Source organism: Lactuca virosa, chromosome 7, assembly GCF_052849685.1.
Source record: "Lactuca virosa cultivar CGN04683 chromosome 7, Lactuca_virosa_CGN04683_v6, whole genome shotgun sequence".
NCBI classification, from domain to species: domain Eukaryota; kingdom Viridiplantae; phylum Streptophyta; class Magnoliopsida; order Asterales; family Asteraceae; genus Lactuca; species Lactuca virosa.
The window spans coordinates 263950233-263965891 of record NC_136432.1 but is presented as its reverse complement, the minus strand read 5'-3'; positions in this window follow the sequence as shown (position 1 = coordinate 263965891).

Here is a 15659-nt window from a genome sequence, read left to right as displayed (position 1 = left end):
AGTGGCCACATCGTGACAAAGGTATCCACGGCGTGGCAGAGTCAAAAATCACGACTGTATTGTTCTGATCTGTCCACGACGTCGCCAAGGAGGGCCACGACGTGGAAATACCCTGCATATTGACTATTTGACCTTTTGACCCTACGATGTGGCCAAGGAGGACCACAACGTGGCGTTGACCTTGACTAAGTTTGACCATTGACTTTGGTGACCAGTGTGACTTTGGGTCAAATGTGAGGGTTTTGGACTGTTGATTAAGATTCTACCTGGTTTGGCGATTAGTGGACTCACGGGATCTAGCAATGCAGAAAGGGAAGTGTATCTCAGTTTTTTAGGATTCTTCATTCAGGTGAGCTTTCCTTACTATACCCGTGAGCCGAAGGCACCAAAGCCAGCCCACTCGTTTGGTTATCATTTAGTAGAAGGATGTTGTTGATTTGAATAACTCTTAGATCGATTAGATCTTCAACAGATTAAACAATAAAATCAAATAAACACAGAGAACACAACACGGAATCAAATAATGCTGAATGATTCAAACGTAGTCATGCCTCAGCAGAGCTCGACAAAGAACTTCCACTGTAGAGGCGAGCTAGGGTTTTGTAATACAACTCAAAACAATAATTATAAAAAACGTATTTGACAAAGGCTGCATGCATGCACCTTATATACAAAACCCTAAATAAAACAATCACAGTTGGACAGGCCCAAACTGGATAGGAAAACTGGGTTAAGGACCGAGCCTATGACGCAACACTATATAACCCAACAATCTCCCTCTTTGCGTCGAATGAGGCGAGAGTTTATTTCTGTTGAGTAGCCTTCACCGTCTTCACAACTTTGAACAGCCTAGGAATTATAGCAAGAAGTGTCTGCCGAAACTGAATATACCATCGCAGCATGTCAGTAAACAACTTCTTGTCAGCTGCAGAATTCTGATTGCACTTGTGGATTATCTCCAAAATATGCTCCAAGCAAGCAGTTCAGAATAGGTGCTTATCACAAAGAGCGAAGATACATTTTTGCTTTTCGCCCCTAACGAACATCACAGTGTGAAATTGGGGATCGATTTTACCCTTGACCATGACATTCACATTGCCAATGCTGCCCGAAGGTTTGATCGTTGGACGCTTGTGAATGACAGAGGCAGTTTCTTGGTCCATCTTCGCTACTTCATGAATGTAGCAAACAAGCATTCGCTTGATATGGTCTATTATCGGCTGATACTCCTGAGGATTGGACAGCAGAATGTTGTTAAGGAGTATCCAGCCGTGAGGGTTAAGGTTAGGTAGATCAGCCAGGGAAAAGTTATGGACCGAGCCTTCAGAGCCTCGAGTCATTTTGAATTTGACATTGACAAATTTCCCAGCTGAATAAGGCTTCAGCACCTTGACAGTAGTGATTTTCTTTGAGCTCCATGTCAGGTACTGTGGCTGAGCAAATTCCAGATAGAACTCTAACATATCCCGATCTACCTTCGGGTCTGGAGAAGGAATGGTAACAGTGGAGTTGAAGCAATGAAAGATGAATGCCTTTCGAGTGATTGGCATATCAAATTGATCGTCCTTCGAGTTTTCAGGGCCGAACGACATTACAGGTTCGAGCCAATGAGTACTCGGTTCATCTATAGCTTCTCTCTGGAGCGAAGTAATGGTCCATTCAGGAAAGAGCGACTTCTTTTTCTCCAAGAGCTCCTTTTCTTTCTGCTTCTTTTCAAGCTCTACCGATTCCCTCATAAGCTTTGCTTCAAGCTCCTTATCAGTCGGTTTCGTTTTCTGAAAAGGGTTAGTGGGATCTGCTCTGAAAATATCTTCAATATCATCATCATCAATTTCATCATCTTCTCCAATTTTCTTCTTCTTTTTATCCCTTTTGCTGACCGAAGCTACATTAATCTTCGGTGCAGCTGTTGATGTGGGTTCGGGAGGAGGTTGAGTGTTGACCTTTTCCTTTTCCTTTTCCTTTTCTCCCCCTTGTTTCGGCTGGACAGAAGTCACCGAAATACCCTCTATCCGACTTAGGATATCCAACGCAGGTCTGAATTTTTCAGCCAAATGGCGTCTAATGGATATGGTCAGAATTGAGTCGTGAGCATCAAGAAGATGTAAGAGGATGGAATGAACGTCTCCCACGGAACTTCGAATTATTTCCCTCTCAGACTTCAAATCATTAAGCTCGGTTGTGGCAGTGCGAAGCTTAAGATTTTGAATTTTGAGCTGAGATGTGTGTTTGTCAAGCTCATCCATAATTCGATTTTCAACAGCCAGTTCGGCTTCCAGCTGAGTCAGACGGTCGTTGACATTACCATGAAGTTTTTCATTAGCAGCTTCAATGGCCTGTCGAGCGGCTTCAAGATTAGACCGTTCGGTTTCAAGAGAGCGCTGGAGATTATCGACAGAAGCATTTACTGTCTGAGCGTTCTTTTGAGCAGCGACTTGTAAAGAGTCGAGGAATAACTGAGCCTCAGAAATTAGTTTTTCGACTTTTGCGGTCGCATCTTTGCATTCTTTCGTTGAGGCCTCAACAGCAAGCGAGGCCTTCTGACACTGGGAAGTGGAGGCATCAATGGCCTTTGTTGCGGCGGAGAGAGATGTATCGTGCTCTTTAACAATAGAGGAGAATAACGCCTTCAGAGCAGCTTCAGAGTAAGACCCGGCTGAAGAAGAGGAGAGAAGCTGATCAAGTTTGTCAGTAACAACCTTTAAATGGCGCTTGGTAACAGGTGCATCGTCATCGTCATCACTTTGAACACGGTAGGGACTGAAGTAAGTAGAATCAAACTCCAAGTCCTCACCGCCAAGAACAGTGTTGGTTTCGGTAGATGTGGTTGGTGATTGTGGTTCAGTTGTTATGGGAGGTTCGGTAGTGACAGGGGGTTCGGTTGTGATTGGAGGTTCGGGTGCTGAAGAACGAGCCCCCGTATCAGATATGTTGGTTCGAACTCCAGTAGTGGTGGTAGTAGTAGTTTCAGTGAAGATGGGTGTAGGAATGGGAATAGTAGAGGATGGTTGAGATGGAATGATAGGAAAAATCGGAGGGATGGAGACAGGAATAGAAACCAGTGGAGGAGAAGGAGCATGGGACCGAATGGGTACCTCTGGTGTTGGCGAACGTGGTGGTGTATCACCACGAACCGAACCTTCATCCTCTGAGCTTTCGCTGTCAGATGCTCTTGGAGGATTTGTTGGTTGATTAGGAGGTACATACTCTGAATCAGAATCACTTGATGATTGGAGAATGAGCCGACGAGTAGGTTTCTTGGCTTTCTTCGCTTTAGGCTGAGCTGGCGCTGCTTTCTCCAACTTTCGCTTCCTAGGGGTTTGAACTTTGGAAACTTGGCCCCCCTTATCCCCCTTTTTTACTTCTGCCTTTTTGCCTCTTTTCGCAGGAATGTCTGCTTCTTCGATTGATTTTATCATATCAGCAGTGAGTTCCCTTGGTCCAGAGGAGGGAAGCTTCTTGTATTCCTGAATGATTTTGCTGGAAGGAGGCACAGACGCATACATTGACTCAGGAATGGAGCCAGTAAAAATGAATTTTGAAGCATGAGTAACGATGATGTTGGTAGTGTGAAATGTAGCGATGGAAGAGAGCATGGAGTCGGCCATGATTGGAACATGAAACCGATCCATTATCCACTGAGTGACAATAGTCCAGAATCGAGCACAGGAAATTTCGGTGTGGCGAGATGAAGATGATAAACTCTGAATTAGTTGATGCCATAGAACCGTTCCAAAATCTAGATTAAGACCGTGGTACACACCATAAAGAAGAGACATGAAGTACTTACTCGCACCGTCAGAACCAGCACTTCTTTCAGAAAGCCCTTTGAAGAGTAGTGTGAAGAGGCCATTCCATTGAGGTGGAAGGCAGGACTTTTTGAACCTAGTTACGGTGGGTAGGGTTTCAGTGTAACCCATGTTGTAGAACATTGAGAAGAGTTGGCCTGTGGTAATAGAATCAGAATTAACCATGGAGTCTTCGATTGCAAGCCCTAGAAGTGTGCAGAAACGATTCTTTGAGATTGAAGCCTTTTGATTGAGAATATCGAAGAAAATTTTGTCTGTCCCTTTGTCGTATGTTGCAGACGAGTAGATTTGAGAGAGACAAGACATCGGAACAACTTCAATTGTGGTTAGGGCTTTGACGAGTGGGGAATACTTCAGACATTCCACCACTTGATACATGTACGTATCATAAAGAAAAGGAGAGAGATCGATCAGCAGGTTCTGATTAGGCTTGATCGCAAGAAGAGTGGAGCGTGCAGAGGTCTCTTGAACTGATGATGATTCTGCCATTGATGAAGCTTGTTGAAGAAGAAGATGAACAGTGAGAAATTGATCGCCTGCGTTTGATCTAGTGAATAGAAGTGTGGTAAGGAACAGTCGCAGAAAAAATAGTCCTTATATACGATCTTGGAGAGAGAAAAATCGTAAGTGATGATTGCTGAAATCTTGGAAACGGCTGCTGAAAAGGCGTGATTTTGACAGCTTGCATCCCCGATAAAGTAGAGATGACACGTGCTGACCAAATCAAATTTTGGCGCCTTTTAATCTTATCCTTAATTCAAATCGTTAGCCGTTTAAACTTCCTGCTGAGTCATCGAATCAATCTTCAATAAAAAGCGATTACCATAAGATTCAAAAGGCGTTATACCAAATCGTCGCTTTTAATTTCGAAACCATCTGCATTAACTTGTTAAGAACTGAACAAGACCTCTTTGACAATATAGAATGTGTGTGCATAAGGGTGTAAATGAGAAAGAAATAAAGCAAAGTGTTTGTGAGAAGGTGTGATGTCTGTTGAGACATAAAGCTATTGATCCCGGGCATGAATCTCTTCCTTCAAAGTCAAGAGAGACTTCAAAGTGCTTGTGTGGCTTCCCGTTGAATAACGATCAAGTACTTGTTAAGAAGCATTGAAAGGCATCTTTTTAATTAAGGCTATAACGGGTGGCTTTCGCTTCAATTCATGATTTCGGAACTTGATATAAGACCGAAACAGAACGAAGTACTTGTGAGGCCAATGTAGCCTGTTGAACAAGTAGGTAGGTTTCATATTCAGTGACTTGTTGGAATTATGATAACAGGAAATCTAAAAAAAATAAAACTGGATCCTTTTGGAAGAAATAGTCTTGGTGAAAAACAATTTCATAAAGATCTCGCAAAAATAAAATTTGAGATTTCCCAAGGTGACAAATAATAGCTAGAACTTTGAAGAGTACACCGTTAATTCATTATGGGAGTTGGATTTTGGGTTTCACTTGATTCGTGGTGGACAAATCAAAGATCATTAACACAGAACTTGTGTAACCATAAACCTCAGTGGTCAGTTCTGAGAGTCTCAAGGGTTACATAAGATGATACGAACCGTGATGGAGAAAAATAAGATGGGTAAGAGAACCGAATGTGCCTCTGCTAGAAAAGAGTGACAAAGCAGAAAACTCTTAACTCAATTTGAGAAGAGTAAGGCAGCTCATGATTAGAGTAAATGTGACAGCCTGATTGGTAAGACAAGATTTGTATGTATCAAGTCATTAAGGCTTTACTCAAAATCGTTCGAGGCTTTGGTCAACATATAACAGCATGCTTCTAGGGACACTTAGCTAGTACATAGTTTGAGATTGATACCTGCCCCAGCTGCACTAGTGAAAGATATTCTTGTACACAGAGAAACGAAAGAATTAAAAAAACAGAAAGAAAATATTTTTGGATTTTATAAAATATACTAAAAAAAATTAAAAACAAAAAGAAAATATTTTTGGATTTTATAAAATATACTGAAAAAGAATTAAAAACAGAAAGAAAATATTTTTGGATTTTATAAAATATACTGAAAAAGAATTAAAAACAGAAAGAAAATATTTTTGGATTTTATAAAATATAGAAGAAATGCACACCGGAACCTGCTGGAAAAGAGTATACATACTATACAACCGAAACCATAAGATTGAAAGTAGAAGCGAAACAAGCCCGGTGAAACCGAACCCGAAATGGACCGAGCGTTCGGGGTATTTCGGTTCCTAGAAATGGACCGAACCTATAATGGACCGAACCCGAAATGGACCGAACCCGAAATGGACCGAACGTTCGCTCTATTTCGCTTCTAACTTTTATTGAAATGTTGGAGATTTTGGTACGGATTCAACTTCCATCATTCCTAAGCCTTGCAGTATTTTATTAAAACTTGCTTCAGGCAAGGCCTTAGTGAAGATGTCAGCCAATTGATCAGTGGTTCTTACAAAATGAATTTCAACGTTACCATCTTCCACATGATCTTTAATAAAATGATACCTCAGTGCGATGTGTTTTGTCTTTGAGTGTTGTACTGGGTTGTGACAAATCCTAATAGCGCTTTCAGAATCACAATATAGAGGGATTTTCTTCATATTCAGGCCGAAGTCACGAAGTTGACTTTGTATCCAGATGGCCTGAGATGTGCATGATGCTGCGACAATGTATTCTGCTTCGGCAGTGGAGAGAGATACACATGTTTGTTTCTTCGATTGCCAGCTTACGAGTTTGCCATCCAGAAATTGACATCCTCCAGTGGTACTCTTCCGGTCGAGTCCACATCCCCCAAGATCAGCATTTGAAAATGCTTGAACAAAGAACCCTGATTTGGCTGGGTACCACAACCCGAGAGACGTAGTTCGTTTCAGATACCGAAAGATGTTCTTTACTGCCAGTAGATGAGGTTTGCGTGGATTTGCTTGAAACCTGGCACAATAACAAACAGAGAACATTATATGTGGCCGAATAGCAGTAAGATACATTAGAGACCCAATCATTTGACGATAAAGAGTCATGTCAGCGGCCGGTTTGTCCAGGGAAGGCGTTAACTTTGTGCCGAACGCCATAGGAACCTTCACTTTTGAATCTCCCATCATACCAAACTGGGCAAGCAATGTCTTCGTGTAGGCCTCTTGATTAATGGAAATGCCTTCTGGTCCCTGTCTTATATTCAGACCAAGGAAAAAGTTAATAGGACCCATTGAACTCATTTCAAATTTAGTTGCCATCAGCTTCCTGAACTCAGCAATTAAGCTTGGATTTGTGGAGCCGAAGATGATGTCATCAACGTAAATTTGAACGATCATAAGGTGGTTACCCTCTTTCTTACGAAAGAAGGTTGGGTCATCCGAACCTTGTTTAAATTTGGACATTTTCAAAAATCTAGTTAGAGTTTCATACCAGGCCCGTGGAGCTTGTTTGAGACCATAGACTGCCTTGTCCAGGACGTAGCAGTGATCTGGATAACTTTCGTTTACGAAGCCCGGAGGTTGCTCTACATACACGGTTTCTTCCAGTTCCTCGTTCAAGAAGGCGCACTTTACATCCATTTGAAAGACTTCAAAGTTTTTGTGTGCAGCGTAGGCGAGAAATATACGAACCGATTCTAGCCTTGCCACTGGAGCGAAGGTCTCTTCATAATCTATTCCCTCCTCTTGACAATAACCTTTCACGACCAGCCTTGCCTTGTTGCGTATCACGTTCCCTTCTTTATCCATCTTATTTCTGAACACCCATTTTAATCCGACCACATAAGCATCTTTTGGTGTTGGAATCAGTCTCCACACTCTATTTCGTTCAAATTCATGTAATTCATCCTGCATTGCTTGCACCCAATCAGAGTGATCAAGTGATGTCTTGACTGTTTTCGGTTCAACTTTAGAGACGAAGGAATTAAACATGCAAAATTCTACTTTAGAGAAGAGTGTTGTTCGTTTCTCTTTTAGTTGAGACCGTGTGAGAACTTTTTCTGTGGAATCACCAATAACTTGTGACTGGGGATGATCTTTGGTCCATTTGATGAGTGGAGGATAATTGGGATCGTATGAGGGATCCAGTTCAACATTCACTTCTACTTCGCACTCCGACTGAGTGTCATCATCGTTTGTGTTCATTTTCTCCCCCTCGAATGATGATACCTCCTCAGTCGCAGGATTAGAGTTCTTTACTTCGAAAGATGAGACTTCCTCAGTTTCAGGATCAGAATTTTCCGTTTGGACTAGACTTTCGGTTGTAGAATTCTCCCCCTGGAATGTTGGATCATGATTGGGAAGATCAGAACAACCCTCCCCCTGAGACTGAGAGTAATCCTTTTGAGGGTCACTCGTGTCTGATCTGCCGGATTCCATAGGTTCATCTTCTTCCATATTCGCTGCAACGTCATCAATTATCTTCTTCAAGTTATCTACCTTGTTGTCTGCAGCTTTGGATTCAGAGAGAATAGCCTCTTCGGGCTCATCAAACAACAACATGTATTGTTCAAATAAGTTTGAAATAGGTATTGTAACCTGACCAGAGTTTGGAAATATGTCCCCAGCAGAACCTTCGGTGGTTTTGAGCCTCTTGACGTAATTATCATCGAATGTAACATAATAGGTCTCCTCGATTTTCTTTGAGTGTTTGTTGAGAACCCTATATGCTTTGGAGGTTAAGGAATACCCTAGAAAGATTCCCTCATCTGCTTTCACATCAAACTTATTTCGGTGCTCCTTTGAATTAAAGATGAAGCACCTTGAACCGAACACATGAAAGAACTTGACATTTGGCTTTCGGTTGTTTAAGATCTCATAAGGAGTGAGCGAAAAACGTTTGTTGAGATAAGATCTATTCTATGTAAAGCAAGCAGCAGCAATGGCATCAGCCCAGAAATACAGAGGTAGTGAAGCGAAGCTCAGCATTGTTCGGGCTGCTTCACTCAGAGAGCGGTTTCGCCTTTCAACAATGCCGTTCTGTTGTGGAGTGTATAGGGCCGAGAAGTTGTGAGTTGTCCCTTTTTCTGCAAGAAACTCTTCGAATTCTTTGTTCTTAAACTCCAACCCATTTTCACTTCTTATGTTACGAACAACCTTTCTCAACTGGACTTCGACCTGTTTGATGAAGAACTTCAGTTTAGGAGTGGCCTCTGATTTCTGTTTTAAAAAGAATACCCAGGTGAATCGGGAGAAGTCGTCTACAATGACAAGTATATACTTGTTGCCCCCAACACTTTCGATCGAAGATGGACCACACAAATCAATATGAAGTAATTCAAGTGGTTCAATTATTTTTGTGTTGACGCGAGAAGGATGACTCTGTCGACTTTGCTTCCCCATTTCACATGCAGCACAGCGGTGTTCTTTATCGAATTTCAGAACTGGAAGACCCCGAACATGATCTCCAAGCACCAATTTGTTGATGTCTTTAAAATTCAAATGGGAGAGTCTTCGGTGCCAAAGCCAGCTTTCGTTTGATCGAGCCTTTGACAACAGGCATATAGCTGGTTTTCCCCGTATGGGATTGAGATTCAAAGGGTACATCTCTCCTTTTCGCTTTGATTTCAGCAGAACAATGTTTGACTTCTTTTCAGTAATCTCTGATCCCTCGTCATCAAAAGACACCTTTAGACCCGTTCCAACCACCAGTTGAGAAACACTGATAAGGTTGTGTTGCAAACCCTCAACATATGCCACTTTTCTTATCGAGAACTCGCCATTGATAATCATACCATAACCTTTGATCGTGCCATAGGAGTTGTTACCATACTTGACACTTCCACCATTCGTAAGAGACCGATATTCCCTCAGTTCTTCCCTTCTACCTATCATGTGACGCGAGCAGCCACTGTCTATGTACCATTCATCATCAAACTGCTCGTCACGTATAACCTGTAAAAATTAAGCAGATTTAGGAACCCAAAGTGTCTTGGGCCCTCGTGAGTTTTTTACAGAACAAGGATTTGTTAGTGAAACATCAACTAAAAAGGTTCTTTTTATTAACGTCGTTTCATCTTTTTTTGTTAATGTGAAAACCTTAATTTTATTTTTGGGTGGAGTTGTCGAATATGTGTAATCTACGTTAGCATACTTTCGATCAACATTAGGCTTGGTTGATGAATCCTTTGAGTTTGATGGACAAGGCTTTTCATTTGCCCTTTGATCATTCTGTGAGAGAAGGTTAGAGCTAGGAAAATTGGATTTGGAAATGGAGTTAGCCTTTTGGATAGGACTCTTTTGTGATTGAGAATGAAAATTGTCATCCTTTCGTTTCTGCTCACTACTCAGTCCGGAACTGAAACCGCCCTTTCGGTTCTTCTCATCTCGAGGACCGAAGCCCTATGTTCGATTGAGATTATGTTGTGGACCGAAACTCTTCTTTCGGTTGGTTTGATGTTGAGGACCGAAACTCTGCTTTCGGTTGGGTTGATGTTTAGGACCGAAACGCTGCTTTCGGTTGTTTTCGCCATGAGTGTGAGTGCCAGGATTTACTTTTCCTACCTCCTTTTGCTTAGAAGGTTTTTCATAGCGAACATAGTTGGGATTTTGAGAACGCCAGAACTGCTTTCTTTCAGTGAGGTTTTTCTTGTACCTCACATTTCTTTGATGCTTTCGATCTTTTACCTGTTTCGGATTGCTGTGAATGTTAGCCTTTTTCTCAGATTTTTGAACATAAGCTTCGCTTTTAAGTGAAGAGGTTTCGCTTGTGACTGCGACTTGTTCGACTGGAGAACTTTTGGTACCACTTGTGCTAGGCTCGTCAAAACGAGTAGGATCATTAAGTGGTTCGTCTACATATCTTCCTTTCACTCTCCATGAAGTTTTCTGTGACAAACCTACTGTTTCATCAGCGTTATCAATGGGTGCTGACCAGAAAAACTTATCACAACCTTCAGCATTGTCTTCTGCAACAATTGCTGTCAGTTCGGCTGTTTGTTGCAGAGTGACTCCATCAACTTTGTATACCTGATTTGGAGTAGTTTGGACCTTTTGATATACAACAACATTTTTTTAAGGACTTTGGTCTTGTCTTTGGATAAACGAGCAAACTCAACCGAATTTTCAGAAATAAGATTTTTGTTAGTTTCAGGTTCGCTCTTGACAAATTTCGAACAATCAACCACATCATCTACGGAAATGTCACTCATATCATCATCCTCATCGAATTCAGAAGTATTTTCAACAACAATTTTATTTTCTGAACTCAACTTAGCATTCAACAAGTCAAATTTCTGTATGGTTTCAGCTTGGATTTTCAATTTGTCATTTTCATCCAACAAATTTTTGAGCATGTCCTTATGGTCTGTGGACTTTATAAAGGACTCTATTTTGTCAAGACCAATTCTGTAGGCAGGAGAAATCTCCTCAGAAGAAACAAATTTTTCACAGTCGTATGCGTCGGCATCGATTTCATCCTCCTTTAACTCAAGGAAGGGTAAAATCATACGATGTATCTTCTTCCCTATCTCACAATCAAGATGCAATTGAGTAATATTGGTGTATAAACGCTTAGCAATTAAACAAAACACATTTCGTTGTTTTAAAAGCTTCAAATTATCTCTTTGCAAATAAATTGTTTCATCCCTAGACCTAATCAACTCCTTCTCCTTCTGCTCAATCCACATTCTCCTCTCCTCACTCTTCGATGACACCCTGCTGATTTGATCAATTAGGTTAGAGTTTGTGACGCGAGTTTGAGTTAAACTTCCACTTAAACTAGAAAATTTAGATTATAAACTATTGAGTTCATTTTCGTAGTCAGTTATTGGAATTTTCAGAGAGATAAGAATAGATTGTACCTTCTGGATCAACTCGTCATAATAGTTGATCTACTGACTGACAGGCTTTGCAGCGAAACAACGGTCTACTCTTTCCTTCTCTCCATCATTTCCTCCATCAGTGGTATAGCCTCGCATGTGTGACACTCCAGACGTCACCATCAAACATCTTCCTGTGTTGTCCTCTTCCTTCACCAACAGAGCCTTGCCATGAGTTGGTTTCCTCACTTCTTCGTCCTCTGAATCAGTCGACCAAATTTCAACGCCTCCAAATTCATCATCGATCTTGTTTCCCTGCACAATAAGAGCATTCATGGTGTTGTTAGATCCTGCTTTCTTCTTCCTGATTTCCTCCAAACGCCTTGTGAGGTTTGCTTCCTCGTCCTCATCTTCGTTCTTCTCAGACATCTTTCTGAGCATGCAGTCTTTTGCGAAGTGATTTTTGCCTCCACAGTAGTGACAGGTAAAGCCCGAGTCACCTCCAAGTTTCGTTTCCTTCTTCGGTTCTTCCTTCTGAGAAACACTTTTCGGTTCCTCCTTCGCTTTCTCTGCACTGTAACTGCCTTGCCAGTTTCGGTTTTTGTTTGTTGGAGATCTTCTCTTGATGAATTTCTTGGGATTTGACACCATCAGAGAATACTCTTCGCTTGTTAGATCATATTCAGAGAGATCTAAATCTTTTTCCTCCTCAGCTGCATTCTTACCTTTGGAGATCAGAGCTAAGGATCCCATGCTAGAAACTACATTTGTTTCTTTGGTCAGGGCACTCTCATGCGACTTTAGAATTCCCACCAGTTTTGCAAGAGAATAACTCTTGAACTGTTCATGTGCCTTCACTGTTGACACCACATCCATCCATTCCGTTCTAAGGCCATTGATGAATGTTACTTTCTGTTCAATAACCTTCCTTTCGATCCCATGCTTAATCATCTTGCTTAAGAGATGATTGAAGCGATCGAAGGATTGAACGAGCTTCTCTTCAGGCTTCTGCTTAAAATCACCGAATTCTGAGAGCAACAGTGTTTGGATAGAGTGCTCAAGATCTTCATCTGTAGAGTACAATTCCTTTACCTGACCCATATTTCCTTTACTGTCGTGCATGAGCTTACCAGCCGAAACGTATCTGACTGTAGTGCACACCTTATCATCCTTAAGGCCTTGATATTGCACTGAAACTTTTCCTTCTCATCCCGAGGGATATCTTTCACGTCACCGATGAGTTGATTATATTCCTTTTGAGTTTTAACAACTCTTGAAGTACTTGCATGAACAAATGGACCAACAGTGATCGCCTCCCAGATTAAGTATCCATTATCTTCTGAGCCAATCACGTAGTCTTCAAAGTGATTCGCCCAGACCTCATAATCTTGAGTGTATAAAATAGGAATCCTTGTTGTCGATCCTATGCTGTTTGAGATGTTGATTGGGTTTGACTGAGAATCGTCCATGGATGTGTTGATGCTTGTTTAAACCTGCTTAAGATCAGACTTGTAAATAACGTTAGGGTAAGATCAAATATTTGAAGAAGCACGTCAATAGCAAGTAACGGCTTCTATAAATATCAATCTAAGCGTAAAACCCTAAGATCTTCTTCAATAGAAGAGATGTGTATGGATTACACAGTCTCCTGCTCTGATACCAATTGTTGATTTGAATAACTCTTAGATCGATTAGATCTTCAACAGATTAAACAATAAAATCAAATAAACACAGAGAACACAACATGGAATCAAATAATGCTGAATGATTCAAACGTAGTCACGCCTCAGCGGAGCTCGACAAAGAACTTCCACTGTAGAGGTGAGCTAGGGTTTTGTAATACAACTCAAAACAATAATTATCAAAAACGTATTTGACAAAGGTTGCATGCATGCACCTTATATACAAAACCCTAAATAAAACAATCACAGTTGGACAGGCCCAAACTGGATAGCAAAACTGGGCTAAGGATCGAGCCCATGACGCAACACTATATAACCCAACACATGTCATAAGGACTGTATATATGATCACGTAGGATAGACTAAGGACTCTTGATCTGGGCTTTGTCACATGTTCCTCGTTTTGTTGTGGCTCTAGAGTAGGATCACCTGTCCGGGTGTCAATCTCACCTCTAGGAACATATTGTTATGCATTCCTTGGATTGTTGGTTGTGTATCCTTGTGTATAGTATGTTGTTGTATTGTAGTTATCTTCTAGATTTATGTATATATCCTTCCATGATAGGATGAAGCAGTAGTTGTATGCTGGTTAGAATACCAGTACGTTGGTTATCGTCTAGTGGAGTCCCTAGTGGTTGTATGTAGTCATGTAGGATTTCCTGAGAACTCTTGATCTAGGATTTCTTGCATGTTCCTCGTTTGGTTGTGGCTTTAGAGTAAGATCATCTGTTCGGGTGGCTATCTCACATCTGGATACTTATGGTTACGCATTCTATGGAGGTTAGCTGGTAGCGGAGTAGTGTGCTGAGAGAGGTCTAGTAAGCGGTAGTGAGTTGCATGATTGATGATTGCATGTATTATATGACTACTTGATCTTTGATTGTTTATATATCAACATATGGTGGTGGATGTCGTTGAGGCGGTCCTGCTTTGTGTTGTAGGCCAAGATACCAGGTGCGGGCCGAGTGTAAGTCGTAGGCATAGAGGCTCGGTAAGAGCGATTAGGTTGAGGCGGTAGGACAACAAACCAAGGGTATTCCAGTCTGATAACTAATTGGACCCGTTTCATGTTGGCATTCCAGTTCGATGATTGATTGGGCTAGGGTATTCCAATCTGATGATTGTAGGCCCATTCTGCATGCTGGTACGTTTGTTGTATGGGGTATTTGGGGGAAACTCACTAATCTTTATGCTTAACTAGTTGTTTATGTTGCGGGTTCTATCGGTAATCGTAGGAAAGCGAAGGCGGGACTATACATATGCATCAACAACATTGAGGATTCTGTGTTATTTATATTAGTCAAATTTTTGAAAAATGTAATTCGGAATAATTTGTTTTCTTAAAATGGATTTATAATTGGGCAGTTTTACCTTAACAATATTAAAAACTTTTGGTTGTGAAAATGGGACGTTACAAGTTGGTATCAGAGCCCTGGTTTGAGCGAATTGGAGGAACACTTGTGAGAATCCCAACTCAAACTAGGATCCAAGAATTTTCACAAAACGTTTTTGAAAAAGAATTTATAATAAAAGGGTTGGGTTAGGGACATGTGCTCGATTTCTTGTCATGTTTTTGTTTGATTGTTAACTTTGGTTTTACAGGAAGATGCGGTGTGTACAATCAGCCAGAGCCCGAACAGGAGAGTGGTTCCCAAAATACCCATACTTGTTATTTGTGTTGAATTTGAACTTGTTGATATATGAATTGTTAGAAATGCATGCTAGTGGATAATCTAAGGTTCTCATAGGGACTGTTGGATAGAAGTGCTTGATTTCGGTGATGCCTTATGATATAAGGAATTGCTTGTTATATGTTATTTAGTTGTGTGATTGTTGAATGTATGTTGATTAGTTGTATATGGTTAGGATTAAATAGCCTTAGAGTGATCGAATTAGCCTTATTTCATGTTCCTTGTTTGGTTGTTGACTTAGGCAGAGTCGATTATTCGACAATCTATCTGACCCCGTATTGTGTACAACAAGCATGCACAAAAGCAACAAGTGGTGTAGGAGCGAGGATAATACCAGGAAGAGTGCCTAGAAAGTTAGTTGTAGCTCATGGGATAAGCAGGTGTTATCACACCTAGGAGCGGTCTAGTGTACTGACTTATGACCTTGGGATGAATTCTGAATCGACTATGGATAGGTGCGGAAGGTAGTATGGGCCCATAGTATTAAAAGCATAGGATTCGTATGAGAATAATGAGGAATTTCGAGGCTATTAAGGAACTAATAGGAGGGTGTTCTGGTGTGTTGAGCCTTGTATTTTGATGTTTGATCTTTCCATAGTGTATTTTCAGTATAGCGGCTATTGGAGGCTCATGATCGGGTGATGGTTGCATTGTAAGAGCAGGTCTGGAGGAGGAGGAGATTCGCGAGGAAATTGCCACCGAAGTGGCCTTGGAAATCAGAGAGGCGATTCCGGAGCTTTTTGGGTCGGTCAAGTCTGCGTTGATC